Source organism: Chrysemys picta, chromosome 5, assembly GCF_011386835.1.
Source record: "Chrysemys picta bellii isolate R12L10 chromosome 5, ASM1138683v2, whole genome shotgun sequence".
NCBI lineage: Eukaryota > Metazoa > Chordata > Testudines > Emydidae > Chrysemys > Chrysemys picta.
In genome coordinates, this window is record NC_088795.1 from 116,313,195 (window position 1) to 116,339,974 (window position 26,780).

Sequence of the window (26,780 nt, forward strand, 5' to 3'; positions counted from 1 at the left end):
CAGTTCTTAGAAACCTGGTTCCTGTTTTCAAAGAGTATGCTTACATTGCATCTGGGAGTGAGCTTCCCAGTCAGAGACCACAGACCTGTGCTCGAGGGGCTTGGGCTAGCACACTAAAAATATCTGTGTAGACATTGTGGCTTAGGAGCTGAAGTCTGGAGGGAGGGGGTGGGCTTCAGAGCCCAAGCTCCAGCCCAAGTCACAAGGTCAAAGCACCATCTACACAGCTATTTTTAACATGCTAATGCAAGCCCCTCTAATCTATGGATCCATGCTGGAGGTGGCGGGCTGGAGGGAGGGGAAGAGGTTGCTCCCAGATGCAGCGTAGACATATCCAAACTGACTCAGTCATCTGATGCCCCACAGCATCCAGAGAAGAAAGGCCAGCAGAGTGATGGATGACAGAACCTGCCTCTCTACAGGCATTTATAAAGCACTTACCACTGTATAGTATAAGGGTCAGATTGTGCCCCAAGGACACAACCCATAGTAAGGGATGATGTGTACCTGTGCAATCCCAGGAGTTTCCAAGCAAGCAATTGTGGTTCAGAGAGCCACAATTCCCACCTTGCTCTTCCTTGCTTCAGAGAGGTAGTAACTTGCTGCTGGCCTGAGTAAAAATGTAGCCCTAAGTTGTCAGCTACTGCTGATCTGTTTGCAAACCTTAGAATCCCCTCAACAGAAACTTGTGCCAGTGGGTTAGTAAAGCCTGTGCCCGGGAAGATCCATTGTCACTAGACAAACTTCCTTAAGATAAGTGGAATCACTTTGCTGGCAATGTGTCTTTCTCTGCCATACTAAAATCTGCCACTGGCCAGTAACTGTCCTGAGAACCTGAGTAGGCCTCCACTAGAGAGGGACTTCACATTCAGGTAGTTCTGGTAGGTATGGTACATGTCAAGACTGCAAGAAATCTGATTTTGGACTCTGAGGTCGAGTCTGAATCTGAATTGGTAGTGAGTGGGCCCTGCCACTTCCCTCCCTTCAGGGGGACCAAAAGTTCTAAAAAGGAATCCTGGGCATTGATGTCCATATCTGAGAGCAAATCATGCCCATTTGCTGATCAAAACTTATGTCATTGTCCTGCATGGAGGAGCTTTGTATGTCAGTTGACCAGGCTTAGAACGACTTCCAATTTTGCCTATTAGAATGTACTTAACCAGTAAAACCTCATTGTTTCCACATAGTAACATTCAATAAAGTTTTTAAAGGCTTCCTGCATATAGTGTACTGTGTTAATTTGGGACTGATAAAATTAATGAATTATCATAGAGATGTTTCAATTTAGTATTGAGATACTCTAGATGATGGAGCTACTTCAAGCCTGTTTCTGGAATGTCTGTGTGCTGAATGTACTGTTTGTCATACTGTTCAATGATGAGCTTTTGAGGTCAATAGGTCTATGTGCAATCCCTATGATTTAAATAACATTCATTAACATTTTTAAAGGGCAGTGAGTATTTTAAAACACAAACTTAGCAGTTGGAGATTTTCATTTGACTTATTCCTAAATGGGTTCCAGAATATTTTCTTTAGACTCATCACAATTCCTTTGTATAAGTGACAGGATTTTATCCTATTTTTATATAGGAGACTATTTGAACAGTACAGTATATTTTCTAACAAAAATAAGGCATGGTACCGAAACTTACTCCAACTGCCCTAAATAATAGAATCATAGGACTGGAAGGGACCTCAAGAGGCCATCTAGTCCAGTTCTCTGCATTCATGGCAGAACTAAGTATTATCTAGAGTACACCAGTGGTTCTTAACCTCTACTGCAGCCTGCACCCCTTTGGTTCTCAAAATATGTTCTTGCACCCCTTATCAAAAACCAAAATATGTTCTCGCACCCCTTAAACCTAAATATTTGTATATTACAGTAATCGTTAACAAATGTAAAGTAGTTGTACTTATGTGCCTGTGCTTAATTTGTGTTTTTGATGATTTACCTTCTAAAAAAATCTGGCATGTCTGACACCCCCAGAAAGGGCATCTCGCACCCCTAGGGGGTGCGTGCACCCCAGGTTAAGAACTACTGCTCTAGACATCCCTGGCAGGTGTTTGTCTAATCTGCTCTTAAAAATCTCCAATGAGGGAGTTTTCACAACCTCCCTAGGCAATTTATTCCAGTGCTTAACTACCCTGACAGTTAGGAAATTTTTCCGAATGGCCAACCTAAACCGCCCTTGCTGCAATTTAAGCTCATTGCTTCTTGTCCTATCCTCAGAGGTTAAGTAGAACAATTTTTCTCCCTTCTCCTTGTAACAACCTTTTATGTACTTGAAAACGGTTATCATGTCCCCTCTCAGTCTTCTCTTCTCCAGACTAAACAAAACCATTTTTTTCAATCTTCCCTCATAGGTCATTCTTTCTAGACCTTTAATCATTTTTGTTGCTCTTCTCTGGACTTTCTCCAATTTTTTCACATCTTTCCTGAAATGTAGCACCCAGAACTGGACACAATACTCCAGTTCAGGCCTAATCAGCGTGGAGTAGAGCAGAAGAATTACTTCTTGTGTCTTGCTTACAACACTCCTGCTAATATATCGCAGAATGATGTTTGCTTTTTTTTTTTTTCCTCAACAGTGTTACACTGTTGACTCTCATTTAGCTTGTGGTCCACTATGACCCCCAGATCCCTTTCTGCAGTACTCCTTCCTTCCTGGCAGTCATTTCTCATTTTGTATGTGTGCAACTGATTGTTCCTTCCTAAGTGGAGTACTTTGCATTTGTCCTTATTGAATTTCATCCTATTTACTTCAGACCATTTCTCCAGTTTGTCCAGATCATTTTGAATTTTAATCCTATCCTCCAAAGCACTTGCAACCCCTTCCAGCTTGGTATTGTCTGCAAACTTTAAGTGTACGCTCTATGCCATTATCTAAATCACTGATGATGATATTGAACAGAACCGGACCCAGAACTGATCCCTGTGGGACCCCACTCATTATGCCCTTGCAGCATGACTGTGAACCACAGATAACTACTCTTTGGGAACCGTTTTCCAACTAGTTTTGCATCCATCTTATAGTAGCTCCATCTAGGTTGCATTTCCCTAGTTTGTTTATGAGAAGGTCATGCAAGACCATATGAAAAGATTTACTAAAGTCAAGATATAGATTTACTAAAGTCAAGATATACCACATCTACCACTTTCCCCCCATCCACAAGGCTTGTTACCCTGTCAAAGAAAGGTTGGTTTGACACAATTTGTTCTTGACAAATCCATGCTGTCACTTATCACCTTATTATCTTCCAAATGTTTGTAAATTGACTGCTTAATTATTTGCTCCATTATCTTTCTGGGTACAGAAGTTAAAGTGACTGGTCTGTAATTCCCTGGGTTGTCCTTATTTCCCTTTTTATAGATTGGCACTATATTTGCTCTTTTCCAGTCTTCCAGAATCTCTCCCGTCTTCCATGACTTTTCAAAGATAATCGCTAATAGCTCCGATATCTCCTCAGTCAGCTCCTTGAGTATTCTACGATGTATTTCATCAGGCTCTGGTGACTTGAAGACATTTGTCTAAGTAATTTTTAACTTGTTCTTTCCCTATTTTAGCCTCTGATCCTACCACATTTGCACTGGCATTAACTATGTTAGACATCCAATCACCACCAACCTTCTTGGTGAAAATCGAAACAAGGAAGTCATTATACACCTCTGCCATTTCCACATTTTCTCTTATTATTCACCTCTACCCCCACCCATTGAGTAATGGGCCTACCCTGTCCTTGGTCTTCCTCTTGCTTATAATATATTTGTAGAATGTTTTCTTGTTACCCTTTATGTCCAAGTTTGATCTTTTTTATGCCTTGGCCTTTCTAATTTTCTCCCTACATGCTTGTGTTATTTGTTTGTATTCATCCTTTGTAATTTGATCTAGTTTCCACTTTTTGTAGGATTCTTTTATTTTTAGATCATTGAAGATCTCCTGGTTAAGCCAAAGTGGTCTCTTGTCATACTTCCTATCTTTCCTACTCAATGGGATAGTTTGGCTCTTTTGCCCTTAATAATGTCTCTTTGAAAAACTGCCAACTGTCTTCAACTGTTTTTCCCCTGAGACTTGCTTCCAATGGGATCTTACCTACCAACTCCCTGAGTTAGCTAAACTTTGCCTTCTTGAAATCCATTGTCTTTATTTTGCTGTTCTCCCTCCTACCATTCCTTAGGATCATGAACTCCTCATTTCATGATCACTTTCACCCAAGCTGTCTTTCAGATTCTCAATCAGTTCCTCCCTATTTGTCAAAATCAAATCTAGAACAGCCTCTCCCCTAGTAGCTTTCTCCACCTTCTGAAATAAAAAATTGTCTCCAATACATTCTATTAACTTGTTGGATAATCTGTGCCCTGCTGTGTTATTTTCCAAACGGATGTCTGAGTAGTTGAAGTCCCCCATCACCACCAAGTCCTGTGCTTTGGATGATTTTGTTAGTTGTTTAAAAAAAGCCTCACCCATCTCTTCTTCCTGATTAGGTGGTCTGTAGTAGACCCCCTACCATGACATCACCCTTGTTTTTTAACCTTTTTATCCTTACCCAGAGACTTTCAAAAAGTCTGTCTCCTATTTCCATCTCAGCCTCTGTCCAAGTGTATACATTTTTAATATATAAGGCAACATCTCCCTCCTTTTCCCCTGCCTGTCCTTCCTGAGCAAGCTGTACCCTTCTGTATTTCAGTCATGTGTATTATCCCAGCAAGTCTCTGTGATGCCAACTATGTCATAGATGTGTTTATTTACTAGCATTTTGAGTTCTTCCTGCTTATTCCCCATACTTCTCGACATCTAAGATACTAATTTGATTCCCCCCCCCCTGAAGTTTTGTCTTGTGGTTCACCCTCACAAAGACAATGTATGTATTCCAACAAAATTCTGGTGATCCAAAAGAGAGGCTGCATCCCCAGTAAGAGGACATACAAACATTAAAAAAGAAACATCATCCCATGACAGTTTAGATAATTTCTCTAATACTGTTAAGGTTCAGTGACAATCCTTTATATTTATAATACAACTTTGATCATTTGTAATAATAGACTGGGATATCGATGGCAGATGATTCAGTGTTGTAAACTACCTCAATAAGTGACAAACCATGAGTTTAATGTCACATCACAAATTTACTTTATTTTATGCTGACAAATGTAGTTTTAGCTTTAACTATTAAAAGATACATAATATAATAAGGAGGGGATTGTAAACGACTTAAAGAAGGTCCCAGTACCATAGGATCTCACAGCACTCTGCTTCTCAATCTTCGCTGAAAAGTAAAATGAGTTTCAGATTTTTTTTTTTTTTTGAAAAAGCATTGGATTTGCAGATAATCAAAGTGAGAAATGATGAGATACACTATACTCCTGGTAACAAGTGCTTACATTTAAAAAAAAAGTTTTAAGTGTTAAAAACAACTTCAATTATTACCATACATGTATGTGAATCAGAACTATGCGGGCCTATCCTCTTGTGTTAACAAAAATATAATAATTCTAAAGCACTCTAGATTAAAAGCTACAAAGTCTGCATTATGCAGATACACTATCCTCTACATAGTTAAGGTTGCAACCAGGTTCTATAATAAAGCGCTGCATAATCTTCCTATAACTTTGGTTTGATAAATTGATTTGGCCTGAAAATTGCAAGATTAAATCTGAATGTGAAAAAGAATATTTCTGAAAAGTTTGCATCACAAGTCCTTAAAAACATAACCTTGATTTGATATTTTGACCAAATTTCAATATAGTTAAATCTCCTTGAAATATTTTTACATAGGTTGTAATCAAGCATATTAACTTTTTGTGTGTGTGTGTGTATCGTAGGAGTCTATCCTGCTCCCATTATGTTAATTGACTTTGATAGGAACAGAATTGGGGAATATACACATATAATGTGTGTGTGAATATGTTGTCCTCTATTGACTGGTTGCACCATAGGTAGAAGGGTCCCTTTATAGCTGACAGCTAAGAGTTCTTCCTTTAGCTCAAGTGATAGAGGCCTACATTTTTGGCTCCACAAGACCAGGATTTCAGTCTTGGCTCTGCAGCTATGGTTTTTTGTATTGATGAAGAGGATATAGCCTCTCTACAGGTAACAATAACCCCACTGAAAGGCTGTTCTTGCAAAATCTCTAGTGCTGCAAAAGGTAAGACACAGCAAAACAATTAAATTTTCTAGGCATCCATTCCATAACTATCTTTTTTGTTACATCAGCAAGTGGGATTCTGAGCTGTCTCCTTATGGCCCTGATCCAAAGCCCATTGCAGTCTATTTTTCACCTCTTCCAGCTACTGTGGGAAGAATCTGATTCCATGTCTATTTTATGTGCAGTAGTGCGACACATATATTCACTTGCCCCTTGCACTGAATACAGATGTCCTCATGGATATGAAGAATGTGAAAGATATCTGTAACAGTTTTGTGACTATGTGTATGTGTGTGTGGTTGTATGTGGCTTGCTAAAGGATAACCAAGGGTTAAGTCAGTTGTATGAAGTTTGGCATGTCTGCAGGAACCAATGTCAATGACTTTTAGATAGCCCAATTACAGATGCTTAACAGATGTACAGTCATCACGGCCTTTGAAGGTTTGTCTGTCAAAGCTGGCCACAACACCCCCTAGCTTGGGAGAGGAGAGGGGCCCTTCAGGTGAGGGACCCTAAACAAAGCCCTCTAGAACTGGTAAAAGGGCCCTGATGAGGAGAGGCAGGGTCTGCAGAGAAGCAGACTTTTCATCCAGTCCCAAGAAGCAGGGGTACCTAGGATAAGAAGTTAGTCCTCGCTGAAACAAACAAAATAATTAATTTTCTTTAAATGGGTGCTAAGCTGCTCCAGCTTTCATTCCCACCAGGCTAATACGCTTGTTGCTATGAAGCTCCAGTGTCACTTAATTCCTCTGGATAATGGTGACCAGACTCACTGATATTTAACCAACAGGCCTTCAATATTAGTCCTTTGTTCAAATAATTAGAGTAGGACTGGTACCTCATTCCCCTACGCACTTTTGAAGACTCCACCATGGTCATTACTGTGATTCTAAAAGCAACAAAGCATGCAGCAGTTTCCTGTAGCAAGGGACCTTATTCACTCCCTCTTGGCTGCCTCCTAGGTTCTAGCTAATAAGTCTCCATGAAAGCCACCACCTATTGAGCTTTCTATATGCCACCTGTAGTAGAACACTTCAGAATCTTTTTGGGCAGCACCAGCAGGAAGGTATATATTCCCAAACTGCTGCCTTAAGGCTCCTAGTAACAGCTTCCTTCACTTCAGTCTGGTCTGATAGTCCGAATGATTGAGTTTCTTACTTCTCAATTTCCAACTAATATAGTACAGAACTTTCCAGAACCTTCCCTGTCTTGTAACATTATCTTTAATGGGATTTTAATTAAAGAAATGTAATTTCAGAAGAAGATAGTATTTAATGGCCACTCTTTCCCCTCTATTGGAGCACAACGCTACCTTTTTTTCTAGAAGGGGACATGTGGGCCCATTAGCAGGAAGGATGGTCTTGTACTTAAAATTCTAATCTAAGACTCCACCGATTTGATTTCAGTTCCCAGCTGTGCTACAGACTTCCTGTCTGATGGTGGGGAAGCCAATTAATCTTTCTGTGCCTCAGTTCTCCATATTTTTTTTAAAGGATATAATAATTCTGTAACTCACGTTGTGTTTTGAAGATAAATCCATAAACATCTGTCAGGCACTCAGACATTACTATGATGGGGCCACAAAACCTCCCTAGATAGATCAGCCCATGCTCTCTAACCACATAATTTATTGGTGGACAGAGCCCAATTCTTTCCTCCGCACTCTTACTGACTCGCATTGTGATCTTGCGCAAAATTACTTAAACTCTGTCTCCGATTTCCGCATTTGTAAAATGGGGGTTGTAGCTTACATCACAAAAGTTGTCATAAGGTTTAGTTAATATTTGTGAATGGAGCTGAGATATCAATATTACAACATGCTATAGAATCAGTAGACTAATGTATTCATCCCACAGTAACTCAAAGTTTAACTAAATTTGAAAGAATTACGTACAAGATGATAGGTTGGAGTAGGTGTACTTAGCCTCATTAACTCCTGTGTTCAGAGCAGCTGTGATCATGAATAACTTCCCAATAAAAGTGCAGATAATTTCTTCAGGAGAAAAAAGTTTCATTGGTAGACATTTACATTTAAATGCCTAATGTGGCATAGCATACATCATTACTTTCTGTATCATACTCTGTATCTGCTAAGGGCCTGATCAAACGGCTATTGAAGTCAATGGGAATCTTTCCATTGACTTCAGTGGGTTTTGGATCAGGCCCTAAATGTTAATGAAGCAACATTTTTGTAGCATAACTGATGAAAAGTAGGGAGGACCAGCTCACAAACCTTCTGAGATGATTGGGCACTGCTAGTTACTGTATCAAGTAGGTCATTTCAAAACCAGCTACTCTAGTTTAAATGAAGCAACTAATAGTCAAGCGCTCAAGACTATTCTTCTACCTGAAATATTCATATGTCTACCCACGTTGACTTTTTGACCACTCAGGGTTTGTTAAAAAAGAACAGTTATGTCTGTTTCTCGTCAGTTTCTTTACAAATATTTAAATGGGGATGGTATCCCACTTGCCTTTAGCAATTAAAGGCTAAAAACAAAGTCTCTTCAGGACACTCTTGATTCCTTCCCCCTCCCGCCCCAAACATTCATAAGTCTCAGGATGTCATCCCTTAGTTAAAGTAAAACCTCTTACAAGAGAGTTATCTTTTGTTTTAATTTTAAAAGCCTGGGCAGAAATGCAAAAAGAAATTGTGTCTAAAGGCATATAAATAAATTATAAATCAGATTGCAATATCAACCTAAAAATGCTCTTTTGTAGACAAGATGCACCTGTTATGAATTTTGGAGAAAATTACAAACTAGCTTTTGGCACAAAAATACGGGATCTAGTAGGGAATACCACAATAAATAGTGAACTCACAATTAAAGTAAATTAAGTAGGATTTTCAAAGGCACTCAGCATTAACCTAAATCTCTTCCTAAACTCCCATTGACTTTGAAAACACATTTAAGATAATGCTGAGCTCTTTTGAAAACAGCATCCTAAATTTGTCCAGAATTACAATATATTAAATCAGAACTATGGAGCCAGAATCTTGGCTCTGTAAACTGGCATAGCTTCATTGTAGCCCATAATGATCTTTAGATCAACAAAGTAAAAATGTATTAAATAAGAAGATTAGCTGGGAGGAGGCCAATGCCATCCTAAAAAAATGGGAAAATAACTGTAGGAGCGCTCTCCTGCCGACAAAGCTGCTGCCGCTTGTGGGGGGGTGGAAATTTTTTATCGGCAGTAGAGCTTTCTCCTGCCAACAAACAGCAGTTACACTGTGTGCCTTTTAGCGGCACAGCTGTAGCAGCACAGCCGTGTCGCTAAAACCTCGTAGTGTAGCCATAGCCTAAGCCTCTGTATAAGCTTGAAAGCTGTTGTCTCTTACCAGCATAAGTTGGTCCAATAAAAGATATTGCCTCTCCCCGCTTGTCTGTGAATTAGCATTTAGTCTTTTGGACCTCTTCCGTTAACACTGACAAGCTTTAAAAAATGTGACGTTCACATTTGAGTGAGCATATGAATATGTTTGGTGCTGATGTGTGAATTTGTGAAGGAAAAATGAATTACTTTATGAATATGTTGATTTCATAAGGAAACACACTGGTGCACTGTGGCCTCTTTCTATACAGCAAATTTATATGACCTTGGGGGAATTATCCCCAGTACAAGGGAAAATCCTCCAGTGGCTCAGACATTCCAAAGAGGCTCCTATGTCACCTCTTTTACTAATGCCAATATGGCAGATGAGGCAATCGCTGGCTATGATTTTGACTCCGCAGGGCTGAAAGTGGCCAGCATAAGTTAGAGCAGCCATCAGGTCAGCCATTGTTATTCATTTGTTAATCTCATGTATTTAAAAAAATGCAAGAAGCATATTCTCAAAAAGATAAGGGGACAGAAGCTGGAACAGGAACCAGTGTGTAAAAAAACAAACAAAAAAAAGTAAAATAGGAAGTGGAGCTAGGGCTGCTGCACCAAAAATATTGAACTAGAAGCCTTTGTAGAGGGTCTCACTCTCCTCTATACGGAACCCTCGGACATACCAATGCACTATGAGGAAAGGGAACTGGCAAATTCAAAGGAAATCGAACATGTCACATTTTGCCCCAAGCCTGTTTAAAGCAGTGCCTTTCTAGCTATAGCTGCAGCAAATCAATAAGGGCCTCTGAATGACATGTCACATCCCATGTTCTTTCACAGGATGCCTGTGATCTCTCTTGCATGACAATTTTTCTTGACAGCTTATTCCACGCTATAATTTTTTGCATTTAAGTAGGGTCTTTCATGTGGTGATCTCACATACAGTCCCTTACAAGTGGTGTGTATCTCTATTATATAGTTAGTAGGGCTGTCAAGCAATTAAAAAAAGTAATCGTGATTAATAGTGCGATTAATCGCACTGTTAAACAATAATAGAATACCATTTATTTAAATATTTTTAGATGTTTTCTACATTTTCAAATATATTGATTTCAATTACAACACAGAATACAAAGCGTACGGTGCTCACTTTATATTTATTTTTGAATACAAATATTGGCACTGTAATAAAACAAAAGAAATAGTATATTTCAATTCACCTAATACAAGTACTGTAGTCCAATCTCTTTATCATGAAAGTTGAATTTACAAATGTCGAATTATGTAAAAAAAAAACTGCATTCAAAAATAAAACAATGTAAAACTTTAGAGCCTACAAGTCTACTCAGTCCTACTTCAGCCAATCGCTCAGACAAACAAGTTTGGTTTCGTTTGCAGGAGATAATGGTGTCCACTTCTTGTTTACAATGTCACCTGAAAGTGAGAACAGGCATTCGCATGGCACTGTTGTAACCAGCATCGCAAGATATTTACGTGCCAGATGTGCTAAATATTCATATGTCCCTTCATGTTTCAACCACCATTCCAGAGGATATGCATCCATGCTGATGACGGGTTCTGCTCGATAACAATCCAAAGCAGAGCAGACCGATGTATGTTCATTTTAATCATCTGAGTTACATGCCACCAGCAGGTTGATTTTTTTTTTTTTGGGGTGGTTCGGGTTCTGTAGTTTCCGCATCGGAGTGTTGCTCTTTTAAGACTTCTGAAAGCACGCTCTACACCTCGTCCCTCTCAGATTTTGGACAGCACTTCAGATTCTTAAATCTTGGGTCAAGTGCTGTAGCTATTTTTAGAAATCTCACACTGGTACCTTCTTTGTGTTTTGTCAAATCTGCAGTGACAGTGTTCATAAATCAAACAATATGTGCTGGGTCATCATCTGAGACTGCTATAACATGAAATATACGGCAGAATGTGGGTAAAACAGAGCAGGGGACATACAATTCTCTCCCAAGAAGTTCAATCACAAATTTAATTAATACACTATTTTTTTAACAAAGATCACCAGCATGGAAGCATGTCCTCCGGAATAGTGGCTGAAGCATGAAGGGGCATAGGAATGTTTAGAATATCTGGCACGTAAATACTGGCTACCAAAGTGCCATGCAAACACCTGTTCTCACTTTCAGGTGACATTGTAAATAAGAAGCAGGCTTCAGTATCTCCCGTAAATGTAAACAAACTTGTTTGTCTTAGCGATTGGCTGAACAAGAAGTAGGACTGAGTGGACTTGTAGGCTCTGAAGTTTTACATTGTTTTGTTTTTGAGTGCAGTTATGTAACAACAAATGTAGATTTTTTGTTGTTGTTATATAAGTTACGCTTTCACGATAAAGATTGCACTACAGTACTTGTACAAGGTGAATTGAAAAATACTATTTCTTTTATCATTTTTACAGTGCAAATATTTTTAATCAGTAATAATAAAGTAAACACTGTACACTTTGTATTCTGTGTTGTAATAGAAATCAATATATTTGAAAATGTGAAAAACATCCAAAAATATTTAATAAATTTTAATTGGTATTCTATTGTTTAACAGTGCAATTAATTGTGATTAATTTTTTTAATTGCAGTTAATTTTTTTGAGTTAATCGCGAGTTAACTGCGATTAATCGACAGCCCTAATAGTCAGTGTCATGAATAGAACCCGTGTTTCCTGACTCCCTGTCCACTGCTTTCATCACTAGACTAAACTACATCTTTGGAATAGATGTGCATTATTTAACTCTCTTATTACCAGTTACTAAACCTAGATTTACTTGAATCTCAAGGATCTGCTGTTTTCCCACTTATTAGTGGCAGTGGTCAGAAATGCTGGATATATAAAGTGAACCGCACTTCTTTGCTAAGCAAAGGTGCATGGCCTATGCACAATGTAAGCCTCCGAAACAGAGGTTACGTGAGATTTTAAAAGATACATAGGCATTTTGCTGTCTCTCTGCACAGGGTGAATGTTACCCTTAGAAGATGACTGTATGATGAGATATAGTTCATTTTACAGTATCATTTAACAAGGCATCTTAGAGGTATATGCATTTGGAAAGGCATTACTGGACTAAACATTCAGCTCCTAAAATACATCTATACAGAAGAAAAAAAGAGTGGCATTGAGTCTCAGCCTGGGTCAATGGGCTCATGCTACAGGGCTAAAAACAGCAGTGTAGATGTTCAGACTTGGGCTGGAGCCTGGGCTCTGAGGCCTTCCCCCACGCCAAGTTTCAGAGCCCAAGCTGGAGTGTCTACGTGGCTATTTTTAGCTTATAGCATGAACCCTGGGAGCCTGACTCAGATGACATGGGCTCTGAGATTCACTACCATGGGGTTATTTTGTTATGTAGACATACCCCTAGACACATTTCATGTGACTGAGCTAATTCCCTTAAAAAAATTAATTCCTGAAACTAACAGACAAATTCAATGAAACTATTTTATTTGTTGTTTGAATTTTCAGCCAAAATAATCTGGATTAAAGATATTTAAATTACAACAGAAGATCCTATTATAATACTTTTCCTTTTGTAATCTTTTTGCAGTGACGAAAGTGAAGACATTACCATCTAGAGTAAATGCTGTGTGCCATAGTTACAATTCCTTCTGGAATTTCCCCTTTTTCACCGAGATATCATTTAACATACTACTAGCCTGTGTAACAAACTGGTATACATACCAGTGAGAGCTGATATGCCTTTTCTCCAGTGCCAAGCCATTAATCCTGATACACACCATCATTAAGAGACATACTAAAGCCCTCAGTAACATAACTGTGCTTTCTTTTGGCTAAGTAATTCAAATGGCATTGCTCTCCATTCTGTGTTAACACTTTCTTGGTGTCATGTAAACAGCATGCCATTGCTACTACTGGCAAATGCCCATAATTTTTTTACTCTTTGACATGCTATCATACCCCCTCAAAAACCACTTTTCCTCCATCCCTACTTGCTATATACCCCAAAAGTAATTTAAATGGTAGTTATTTTACTTCCTATACATCCATGATGCCTTACATACCACTCAATAGATCTTTTGACAAAACATGGTAAACCCAAGTCACTAAATAGTCATCTTAGACTGTAGGTTCCTCTAAATTCAGTTTACACACTTTGTAAAGCCCCATGTATTTCTAACAGTGCTCATTTTGTTCAACCTTGAAAATATTGGCTTTTATCATACTTGGAGTGCTGTGAAGCTAGTTCCAAAATTGTTCCAAAAACTCTAGTGAGAGTTTGGACTGTTGTCAACCATGTAAGGAGCTTACCCTGTCTTCCCTTAGAAGTGTTAACAACATGGCCGTTAAAAATGTCCTAATGTAAATTTTTTACTCAGATTAATGGAACTAGCAACCATACTAAATTTCACCGCTTCATTCATTTCACTTTCATTTTTGATTTATCCTTCATCTCTACATCTATTTATGTACTATAACCCTCGTGAAGTAGAGACCTTGACTTAATGCATTTTTGAGCTATGCAGGCCTGATCCAAAGACTGAGGCAAAGGAAAGATTCCAATTGACTACAATGAACTTTGGATCAGAGACTATAAAATAAATAATATTATGACACTTGCAACTAAAGACTTGCATGATGGAAATAAGAACTCTCTGGGTGGCTGCCCCCAGCATATTCATACTAGCATACCCTACTGCTTCCGACCTAATCAGAGTGCCCTGTTTCTAGCCTATACAATCTGCTCAGTCTAGAAGAAGCCAAATATAGGCTTATGGATTATTTTGTTACAATATTTCTAATGGGAGATTACTTATTAACAATGGAGAATTACCCTTAGCAATACATCCCTGTGACACAGGGATCCCTTGATGCCAATTGGCAGAATACACAAGGGATGCATAGAGTTTTACAGAGATCCCCTGGGTCAGATATATGCACAGTAATTCACCAAAGGGTGTCATGTGTGGTCTCTACTAAGAGCCAGTGGCCCACTGGTCATCATAACTTGTACATACATTTTGAAATGATTATGTATCTTATGGTAAGGCAGGTCAACAGGAGGTCCACTGTGCATATAGGTCTACTTGCATGTGGAGTCAAAATGCTAATCAAGAGATTGTGAAATCTTCAAGAGAGGGAATGTACAGGAAGAAATAAAACAGCAGAATGGGATCCTGTTTATGAGAAAAGACTCTGGCTTGCTGGTGTGTATGTGGGGCAAAGGTACCCCCTGAATCTTTCACCAAGGAAGCAAGCTATCCGTTTGGCGTGTCTCATGAACAAAAGGTGACAGCTGAGTCTTGCCGTAAAATGCTACAAGGACTTTGGGGGTGAGCATTTGCTCTAAGACATGAAAGGAACTAGTTAAATAAATCTAGGGTTTAGAATGCAAGTTCATATATTTAATTCTCTGTTTCCAATATTTCATCTGAATCTTGTCTCTGTTAAATAAACTCTTGCTTGTTTTCACTGTAAACATATCTAAGTGCTGTGTTACGCAGAGCTGTGATCTAGGCTGTAACTAGTAAAGCTGGGTTGTACTGTTCCTTTGGGAACAGCAAATCTATACTGCAAGTGTCCAGTGGAACAGCAGCTGGATGCTCGAGGGAAATGTTTGGAGGGCTCAAGGGTTGTAAGTGGCTATCACTATGCAGAAGGACACCAGAACAGGTGTAGGTAGAGTGGGGAGTGCTTGTGTTGCCCATGGCTGGTGGAGTCAGGGATCTGAACTCTGGCAGATAAGAACATAAGAATGGCCCTACTAGATCAGACCAAAGTTCCATCTAGCCCAGTATCCTGCCTTCCGACAGTGGCCAGTGCCAGGTGCCCCAGAGGGAATGAACAGAACAGGTAATCATCAAGTGATCCATCCCCTGTTGCTCATCCCCAGCTTCTGGCAAACAGAAGCTAGGGACACCACTCCTGCCCATCCTGGCTAATAGCCATTGACCCTATCCTTCATGAATTTATCTAGTTCTTTTTTGAACCCTGTTATGGTCTTGGCCTTCACAACATCCTCTGGTAAGGAGTTCCACAGGTTGACTGTGCGTTGTGTGAAGAAATACTTCTTTTTATTTGTCTGATACAGATAAAACTTCCTCAGACTAAGGGCCTATTGTAGCAAGGTGCCTCACGGGCCTGTGGTAGCAAGGTGCCTCATGGGCCTGTGGTAGCATGGTGCCTCACGGGCCTGTGGTAGCATGGTGCCTCACGGGCCTGGGTACCCCCAGGAAGATCACAATCACCCCACACAAAATAAAAATGTGTAACAAACTAATCAACCAAACAGGTTCTATGGGACACTTGCTATGGGAAAACTACAAGGGATAGGCCTTCAAAAAACAGGTTAGAAACAGAATTAATCTAATCTTACTCACGGAGCTTTGCTTTCTTTTGAGTGGGGTCATTCTGGAAGACTACTTGATTACTGAGTTTGGACCATCATGGAAAACAATGGTTTCTAAAAAATCCAAGTACGTACTTCAGAATCAGATCCTCTCTAGATGGAAAAGTGATAACATCCTGGATGTAATTCACTGCATCATTGGAGTTTCCTCTGTTGGATGAGTAAACCCCTTGTGTACAAACACTTTTGTTGCTTTACACAACGCAGGCTGAATGTGGCGTACTTTTGAATAAAATCCAGCTCTCTCTGTTTCAGAGCTCTTACTGAAGGTCTCTGGGGTAAAGGATGGCCTTGCTCACATATAATTTATCTCAACAACTCCCCAAAGGTGAGATGTAATATTCTATGACTCAAGTTTTGTCCTACTGCATTTTCTGGTGTAGCTTGCTTCTGTCTTAGTCTTGCCTATTAGGTCTCTCTCCATACTGTAGAATTTCAGTGACGTTGTGCCCTCAAAAACGTAATGAATTCAATGGGTGTTGCAGGTGCTCGTTACGTCTGGAAATCAGGTCACTTTCTTTAGGTGTCTAAATGTGGATTTAAGTGCATAACTCTAGTCTCCCAACTTTGACAACGTTTAACTTTGGATTGCAATTACAAAAATCAAAATTTAAGAGTGCCACTGAGAGTACATTGAATTGTGTGGGAGGGTGTAGTGGGGTGGCTGCCCCACTCCCTGAATTTGGGCTGCAGCAGGCCAGTGGGCCTGCGCAGAGAGGGAGCCAATCAGGGAAGGCCTTATAGGGAGCCAATCAGGGCCAGGCTCAGCCCTATAAGAAGGCTGCTAAGGACAGGAGCACTCTGTCCCAGGCCTTTGACAGGGGAAGGTCTGTCTCCAGGGTGGGAGACTAGCACCTGGGACAGCGCAGTGCTGGGCAGGCCCGGGGGAGCAGAAGGAAACTCCAGCCCGAAGTCTGTCAGGCTGCAGGCCCTGAAGGGAAGGGCCTAGCCGGTGCTAGGGGCTGAAGGGGAAGTGGCCCAGGGATGTGGACAGACGGAGAGAGAGAAGGAGGGCAGGACGGCTGCCACTAGAGGGTCCCTGGGTTGGGACCCAGAGTAGTGGGCAGGCCTGGATCCCCCCCATTTCCCCCTTGCCTTGCACCTGGCCGACGGAGTGGCCATCTAGAGCTGCACCAACCCCCTGCCAAGAGGGGAGTGACTTTGAGGGTGCAGTTGGCCATATCGGCCAGGACGCAGAGAGGCAGCTGATTGATCCCCCCCTGGAAGGGGGCGAGGATGGACTAAGGGGCACTGCCGGAGGGCAGTGGCTCGAAGAGGACACCGCGAGCTTGGGGAGCAACGCGGGTCCGGACACGCCAACCGAGGGCGAGATGACGGACGGGACATCACCAGGAGGGGGCGCTCCACTGGACAGAGCTAATTCCCAAGACAACCAGTAGGAGGCACCAGGTGGTGAGTCCCAACCCCGTCTCAGAGAGATACAGAATTGAGCAGACTTATAGTGAGAAGTGGGCAATACGTCACATGGTATTAAAAATTAATTTGGCTCTTACCAGTAACATTAGTGGTATGCTAGTGGGAGCAGAGGATTTGTCAGACACCAGTACAAAATGTGACACATGCTAATGGAATGTGTGGCACACTACCAGTAGCAAAGCCAATATGCAACAGAGCACCAGGATTCAAAATAAAATACTGATGTCAAATAGCCTACTATAAAGGATACTGCCTAGTCTACTACCTCAGAACACTCAAAGGTATGCTAGTGACAGCTGGTGGCCAGCATGCCTTATAAGTGTGTGTATGTCTGGCTGTAATATTGGAATTTCTTTTTGAAAATAGTTAAGACCTGACATACACTAAGCAATGTGTATTTCCATTTGTTTCTTCATACAATAGGATTATTACCAAATAGTTCGCTTTTCTTATTAGGCCAGATCAAGAATAACCATTTAGAGTGGGGTAGAGTTTTTGCTTTATCTCATTATGAAGGTGTTTGGGCTACTGTAAGGATTAAACACCACATCCAGATCTTTCAGGCCCTTCCCTCAGGGCATGGTTTATTTAATTCCTATTAAAAACAAATCCGAAAGTAACACCAGACTGTTATTTCCCTAGCAAACACAAGCTGCAGAGACCCAGAGAGCTTTCAGTCTGCACCTCTCTCTACTCCAGGACCAAACACAGGAGCCAACCTCCCTCATACAGCTCTCCTCCAATTGAGCTATGTTAACGCTTCACAGGCATCACCTGACCCCCTTCCCAGCTGAGTCTGATAACTGAAGAAGATTGGTCCCAGGCTCCAGGGCCCTTAAAGGACAAGCCACCCTGTATCAAAAGGGTACGTACCTCTGGGGAGAACAAAAGTCTAGAGGTGTTTTGGAAGCTAGATATCTTTATTGGTGTTACAAACAACTATTTTAATACCACATCTACTTTGTAGTAGGCATGGAAACAATGCTAATGCTGGAAATCTGGAGCATAACAGTAAAAATAACCAATGTATAATCATAGAAGTATAGAACTGGAAAGATTAAATAATAACTAGACAATCCCACCCAGTGTTTGTCTAACCTGTTCTTAAAAACCACCAATGATTCCACTAGCTCCCTAGGCAATTTGTTCCAGTGCTTAACCACCCTGACAGGAAATTTTTCCTGATGTCCAAGCTAAGCTACCCTTGCTAGAATTTATGCCCGTTGCTTCTTGTCCTATCCTCAGAAGTTAACAAGAACAATTATTTACCTTCCTCCTTGTAACACCTTTGATGTACTTGAAAACTGTTATGTCCCTTCTCAATTTTCTCTTCTCCAGACTAAACAAACCCAGTTTTTTCAATCTTTCCTCAGAGGTCATGTTTTCTAGATCTTTAATAATTTTTGTTGATGTCCTCTAGAGTAGACTTTCTCTGATTTGTGCACATCTTTCCTGTAATGTGGTGCCCAGAACTGGACACTACTCCTTATTGAGGCCTTATCAGCATAGAGCAGAGCGGAAGAATTACTTCTTGTGTCTTGTTTACAACACTCCTGCTAATATACCCCAGAATGATGTTCACTTTTTTCCCAACAGTGTTACACTGTGGACTCATATTTAGCTTGTGATCTAGTATAACCCCCAGGCCCCTTTCCACTGTACTCCTTCCTAGGCAGTCATTTCCCATTTTGTATGTGTGCAATTGATTGTTCCTTCCTAAGTGAAGTATTTTGCATTTGTCTTTATTGAATTTCATCCTATTTACAGACCATTTCTCCAGTTTGTCCAAATTATTTGAATTTTAATCCTATCCCCCAAAGTACTTGCAGCCTCTCCCAGCTTGGTATTGGTCGCAAACTTTCTAAGTGTACTCTATGCCATTATCTAAATAATTTATGAAGATATTGAGTAGAACTGAACTCAGGTCGAATCCCTGTGGCCGGCTTTAGGGCGATTCAGCCCACGCTAAGAGGGCCCCGCGCCACAGCTCTCCACCCCGCCCCCAGCTCACTTCCCCCTCCTCCCCTTCCCTGAACGCTCCGCCCCCTGCTCCTCCCCCTCCCCTGCTTCCCGCGAATCAGAGGTGGTGGGGGGCACGAGAAAGCCTCCAGGGAGGCATGGCCCAGTCCGGCCCCAGTTCTGGCCGAGCATGCCGGCCCCAGCAGCTCCGGCCCAGCTTGGCTCCAGCCCCACAGCGTGGCGCGGCTCAGGTCTGGCCCGGCCCCCGCGGAGTGGCTCGGGTCCAGCCTGGCCCGGCCCCCACGGTGCAGCTCGGGTCCAGCCTGGCCTGGTCCCCACGGTGCGGTTCTGGCCCCCTGGCCCAGCCCCCATGGCTCGGCAAGCCCCGCCCCCAGGAATTGGGCCCCGCTCTTGCTAAAGCCGGCCCTGAGCCCCACTTCTAGCTTGACTGTGAACCACTGATAACTATTCTCTGGGAACGGTTTTCCACCCAGTTATGCACCCACCTTATAGTAGCTCCATCTAGATCAGGGGTAGGCAACCTCTAGCACGCGCGCGAGCTGATTTTCAGTGACACTCACACTGCCCAGGTCCTGGTCACTGGTCTGGGGGACTCTGCATTTTAATTTAATTTTAAATGAAGCTTCTTAAACATTTTAAAAACCTTATTTACTTTACATACAACAATAGTTTAGTTATATATTATAGCCTTATAGAAAGAGACCTTCTAAAAACGTTAAAATGTATTACTGGCACGCGAAACCTTAAATTAGAGTGAATAAATGAAGACTCAGCACACCACTTCTGAAAGGTTGCCGACCCCTGATCTAGATTGTATTTCCCTAGTTTTGTTTATGAGACAGTCATACAAGACAACAGTATCAAAAGCCTTACTAAAGTCAAGATATGCCACTTCCCCCCATCCACAAGTCTTGTTACACTGTCAAAGAAACATTCCCACATTCTATGGCAAATGTAACACATGACCCAAAATGCAACAAAACCCCTTTTTTTGTTGGTGGTTAGGAAGAGATGAACTGTAATGCTCAATATTATTGACAATTGTAGGCTGTCCTACATAATTTAGAGTAAGTTTGTCTGACCATTTGGACCACCACAGAAATAAGATGTGTTCCATAAGTCTGTTCCTATGTTTTTTAAACAACACAGAGCAAGCAGACCAATGGTCTATGGTCCATTTAGTCTAATATCCCATTGGACACTGGTCAAACCTTGATACTTCAGAAAAAGGCATAAAACCTCCATACTACACCTAACTATATAATACTTGACTATGGGTAAATGTCTTCTGAACTCTAAAAGGTGTTTTGCATATGCCTTGAATCATGAGAACTGAACGTTTATCTAGAGCAACAGCAGACACTATTTTTATGCATATGTATTCTTTATGTCTAATCTTTATAACAGCTGAATCTTACTAAGGCATTTGCCTCAATATTATCCTGTGGCAGGGAATTCCAGGGGTCAATTATACAACACTCCTTTTATCATTTTAAAATAAATTGCCTTTTAATGACTGTTCCTTTGTTTTTATAAATTGTCCTATAATTCAATCTTAAATTCTAGAGGAATATAATTTATTTTCTCTTGTAGGCCTATGCATTTTAATCAAGTTGTATTTAAACTCCTTCCCATGCCTCTAATTACTGATGTCATATTTTTATGGACTATTATCTCTGCTAAATATCTTGATGTCCAAAACTGAATGCAGTGTTCCTGGTGAAAACACGCCCTTAATTTATACATGGTGTTATATTTTCTATATTATCCATATCCTTTCCTTTTCTTAATATAGCCTAGAGTCTTACAGAGGTCTTAATTAAGCTGCTGTTGACACTGATACCTAGATCTTTCGCCTGAGACTCTATAACTAATTTTGTTCCCATCAGTCTGTACTGCAGCTAGAACCTATCATTACATTAGTAATAGTACCAGCTAGAGCTGTGCACATTGATCCAAATATACAGAGAAGCGAGGCTTTATTTAAAAACAAAATGATTGAAGTGCTACACAATGTTTAGGTTTAGACATGGCAGATTGAAACTAAACACGTTGGTCAAGATCCTAGCTCCAGACCAGTGACTGTTGCAGTTTGGCATGTACAAGGTGACCAACAATCTAGTTCTCAGCATAAAGTTTCAAGGCTGTTCTACTTTACACTGGCTATCTATGGCCCCCAAGGCCCATTTCAGCAGCCAGGAATAACACACAGAAGGGGGGATTCACCAGTTACACCACCTTTCACCTGACCATGCTGCCTGAGCCAGGGGCTAGGAGAGTGTTGGTATAGGCTCCACTCTTGTGGCTCTATGCCACCTGAACATTCTCTTAGTCAGGGAGAATCTGCAAGGCTTAAATCTGTCAGGTCCATTTCCCAATATTATTTATGGCCCTTTTGACCAGCTGACTTGTGCTCAGCAGTTGCAGAAAGGTAAGAATCTGGAGTGACATTCTGGTCTACTGAAGTCAATGGATGTTTTGCCTTTGATTTCAGTGGAGCCAGGATTTCACCATAGTCCCTGATCTTAGGCCTGATCTTCACTAGAAAATTAGGTTAGTTTAACTAGAGGTCAGGGGTGTGAAAAATCCACACCCCTGAGCAGCATTGTTAAGCCGACCTAGGTCCCCATGTAGACAGCACTAGGTCGACAGAAGAATTCTTCTATCAGCTACCACCTCTTGGGAAGATGTATTACTGTCAAGGCTCCTTCCCCACTCTGAACTTTAGGGTAAAGATGTGGGGGCCTGCATGAAAACTTCCAAGCTTAACTACCAGCTTAGATCTGGTCTGCTGCCACCACTCCCAAATGGGCTAACTCCCTTCCCTGGGTAGCCTTGAGAGACTCTTCCACCAACTCCCTGGTGAACACAGATCCAACCCCTTGGATCTTAAAACAAGGAGAAATTAACCATCCCCCCTCCTTTCTCCCAGATCCAACCCCATTGGATCTAAAAACAAGGAAAAAATCAATCAGGTTCTTAAAAAGAAGGCTTTTAATTAAAGAAAAGGTAAAAATCATCTCTGTAAAATCAGAATGGAAAATAACTTTACAGGGTAATCAAACGTAAAGAGCCCAGAGGAAACCCCTCTATCCTTAGGTTCTAAGTTACAGCAAACAGAGGTAAACACCCTAGCAAAAGGTACATTTACAAGTTGAGAAAACAAAGATAAAACTAACACGCCTTGCCTGGCTGTACTTACAAGTTTGAAATATGAGAGACTTGTTCAGAAAGATTTGGAGAGCATGGATTGATGTCCGGTCCCTCTTAGTCCCAAGAGCAAACTCCCCCCAAAACAAAGAGCACAAACAAAGGCCTTCCCCCCCCCCCACCAAGATTTGAAAGTATCTTGTCACCTTATTGGTCCTTTGGGTCAGGTGTCCGCCAGGTTACCTGAGCTTCTTAACCCTTTACAGGTAAAAGGATTTTGGAGTCTCTGGCCAAGAGGGATTTTATAGTATTGTACACAGGAGGGCTGTTACCCTTCCCTTTATAGTTATGACAATTACCTATGCTGTTGGGAAAACCCCTCCTGTCTACAGTGAGTGATGCGCTACAGCAGCGCAGTTGCAACAGTGCAGCCGTGCTGCTATAGCACTTTAAGTGTAGACCTATACTTAGTCTAACAAGTTTCATGTTGCCAAACCTCCTGTTTAATATTTGCATGAAGCCACTAGAGGAAACCTTTATATGTTTTAGACTCCAATATCACCCGTATGTTTACAATACTCAGCACTGTTCCTTTTCATGGAACCTAGATTCCACATTCCCAATGTGTCCCCTTGGAAGTCGATCAGAACAAGAGGCCAATGAATTTCAAGGCACAATGCAAGATATATATATTTTTTAATTTTTTGTTTAATGTTGTTGTATTTGCATTTAAAGTGCCTATCTTCCATTGTATTAGCCACTTTTGGAAATTAGTCATACGACTATCAGGTATTTGCAGTGTTGTAGCTGTGCTGGTCCCAGGCTATGAAAGAGACAAAGTAATATATTTTATTGGACCACTAGGTATTGTAAATTAGCCCCATTGTACAGTAAAGTAATAAATCCCTTATATCAAACTTCCTACTCCATTTTTGTTTGTTTGCCTAGGGGCTGCTTTCCCCATTTAGGCCTCAAGAAATGGAGATAAACAGGCTGCAACATCACTCCCCGGGAGCCAAAATGCAGCACAAGGAGGCCTATTTGCTTATCACTCTTCCTAAGGAGCGCTGATCACCACTCTACCAAAACTTGTGTGCAACATTTTGTTAAGTGGTGTGGAGATGCAAAAAGACAGTGAACTACATTCTAAGGAACTGCTAATATGTAACCAGGGCCCTATTGCTGACCTGCAAAATTATTACTACTTATTAAATAACTTGTATTATTATAAGAAGGGGTTTTTCCACTATTATCAAACTCATAGTGGTTGGGGAGGGAAGGAAAGATCATGATTAAATCTGAATTTTATTCCCTATATATTTTAAAAATATTGCTATATAGTTACATAAGAACAGCCATACTGGGTCAGACCAAAGATCCATCTAGCTCAGTGTCCTGTCTTCCGATAGTGGCCAATGTCAGGTGCCCCAGAGGGAGTGAACAGAACAGGTAATCATCAAGTGATCCAACCCCTGTTCCCCAGTCCCAGCTTCTGGCAAACAGAGGCTAGGGACACATCCCTGCCCATCCTGGCTAATAGCCATTGATGGACCTATCCTCCATGAATTTATCTAGTTCTTTTTTTAACCCCGTTATAGTTTTGGCCTTCACAACATCTTCTGGCAAGGAGTTCCACAGATTTAATATGTGTTGTGTGGAAAAAATACTTCCTTTTGTTTTAAACCTGCTGCCTATTAATTTCATATGGTGGCCCCTAGTTCTTGTGTTGTGAGAAGGAGTAAATAACACTTCCTTATTTATTTTCTCCACACCAGTCATGATTTTCTAGACCTCTATCATATCCCCCCTTAGTCGTCTCTTTTCCAAACTGAAAAGTCCCAGTCTTATTAATGTCTCCTCATACGGCAGCCGTTCCATACCGCTAATCATTTTTGTTGCCCTTTTCAAAACCTTTTCCAATTCCAATATATCTTTTTTGAGATGGGGTGACCATATCTGCACGCAGTATTCAAGAAGTGGACATACCATGGATTTATATAGAGGCAATATGATATTTTCTGTCTTATTATCTAGCCCTTTCTTAATTACTCCCGACATTCTGTTCACTTTTTTTTACTTCTGCTGCACATTGAGTGGATGTTTTCAGAGAACTATCCACAATGACTCCAAGATCTCTTTCTTGAGTGGTAACACCTGATTTAGACCCCATCATTTTATATGTATAGTTGAGATTGTTTTCCAATTTGCATTCGCTGCATTTATCAACATTGAATTTCATCTGCCATTTTGTTGCCCAGTCACCCAGTTTTTGGGAGATCCTTTTGTAGCTCTTTGCAGTCTGCCTGGGACTTAACTGTCTTGAGTAGTTTTGTATCATCTGCAAATTTTGCCACCTCACTGTTTACCACTTTTCCCAGATCATTTATGAATATGTTGAATAGGACTGGGCCCAGTACTGACCCCTGGGGGACACCACTATTTACCTCTCTCTATTCTGAAAACTGACCATTTATTCCTACCCTTTTGTTTCCTATCTTTTAACCAGTTACCAGTCCATGAGAGAATCTTCCCTCTTATCCCATGACTGCTTACTTTGCTTAAGAGCCTTTGGTGATAGACCTTGTCAAAGGCTTTCTGAAAATCTAAGTACACTATATCCACAGGATCCCCCTTGTCCGCATGCTTGTTGACCCCCTCAAAGAATTCTAGTAGATTAGTGAGGCATGATTTCCCTTTACACTGACTCTTCCCCAACAAATTATGTTCATCTATGCGTCTGACAATTTTGTTCTTTACTATAGTTTCAATCAGTTTGTCCAGTACTGAAGTCAGGCTTAACTGTAATTGCCAGGGTCACCTCTGGAGCTCTTTTTAAAAACTGGGCTATCCTCCAGTCATTTGGTTCAGAACCTGATTTAAATGATAGGTTACAGACTACAGTTAGTAGTCCTGCAATTTCACATTTGAGTTCCTTCAGAACTCTTGAGTGAATACCATCTGGTCCTGGTGACTCATTACTGTTTAGTTTATCAATTTGTTCCAAAACCTCCTCTAATGACACCTCAATCTGGGACAGTTCCTCAGATGTGTCACCTAAAAAGAATGGCTCAAGTCTGGGAATATCACTCACATCCCCCACAATGAGACAACATGTGTAAGGTAATTTCTTTTATTGGCCCAATTTCTACTGGGGACAGAGATAAGCTTTCAGGTTTAAACAGAGCTCTTCTTCAGGGCAGGGAGGAGATGCTATGTAGTTCACATTCTAGACGTTCTTTACAATAACCCATTCCTAGGTCTGTAGTCTATGCTCTCCCAAAAAAATCCCCAAGTGCTGCAATCTGTTTTTGTTTTACATAAACCCTAGTCCTACAAACACTTGCATGGCTGCTTATCTTTAACTATGTGAGTATTCCCTTTGACATCACACACTTAAAGGTAAGCATGTTTGCAGAATTAGGGCCTCTGTAAGCCTTCTATGGTAGAGAATGCAGCACTATCTGCTTTGCAAAGCAGCATGCACATTTGTAGTCAATAAATGAAATTAATCATAATTCTCAGTTTTTCTCTAAAAAGACTTCAATGATAGAGTTGTTACTATATAATCATGCTTTCAAAGATGAAGCAAATGCTACAGCCCAGTGTCCCCACAGGTCTGAGAAAACGCCATTACAGTATACATTTTCAAAATATTCAAAAGCTTGGACTTGTCTCAGTTTTTCCCTGCTGAGAGGTGCTGAGCACCCACAACAGAGCTGAGTGAAAAATTTCCACTGAAAAATCACTGACAAAATGGAAACATTTGTGAGGGAGGAATAAAGATTTTATCAACAATTTTCTCAAAATTTGAAAAGTTGTGTAGAAAAAATTAGAAAAACAAAATGAAAATTTTCATGGGGAAAAATATTTCCCAGCCAGCTCTATCCAGAACACCAACTGAAGCCAATTGACACAGGAAATCACATCTTATCTAAACCATATTCTGAGTGTTTCAAGGTAAGTAGAAACATGAGTAAAGCATCCTGGGCTAGATTTCCTATAACAGTCTGCATTTGGGACTGATCCAAGGGACTAGCTGCCCTATCCATGCAAGATAACATATGAATCTCTAAAAAGAATAATGCCTCATGGATATGATTGTGAGACCATGCTAAAAGCCTAATTATCTACCCTTTTAGGTGTGGTTGCTACAAAAGTCCCAACTTCATATATTGCTGAGAGGAATAGCTCAGTGGGTTGAGCATTGGCCTGCTAAACACAGGGTTGTGAGTTCAATCCTTGAATGGCCATTTAGGGATCTGGGGCAAAAATCTGTTTTGGGATTGGCCCTACTTTGAGCAGGGGGTTGGACTAGATGACCTCCTAAGGTCCCTTCCAACCTTGATATTCTAGGATATCCACAGAAATGCTAATT

At 40.9% G+C, this 26,780-nt stretch overlaps 1 protein-coding gene across 22 annotated transcripts in view; it reads right to left on the reverse strand.

Moving 5' to 3' along the window:
• ZNF518B (zinc finger protein 518B) overlaps positions 1-26,780 on the reverse strand; it is a 429,620-nt gene that overhangs the window by 401,701 nt on the left and 1,139 nt on the right. Inside the window, exon 2 of one of the 22 annotated variants that reach the window (XR_010601571.1) lies at positions 19,368-19,849. The exons of the other annotated variants lie outside the window; for them this stretch is intronic. The gene's annotated coding sequence lies outside the window, so the exon portion shown is untranslated. Of the gene's footprint in view, positions 1-19,367; positions 19,850-26,780 lie in introns of those variants that run through there. 22 annotated transcript variants of the gene reach the window in all.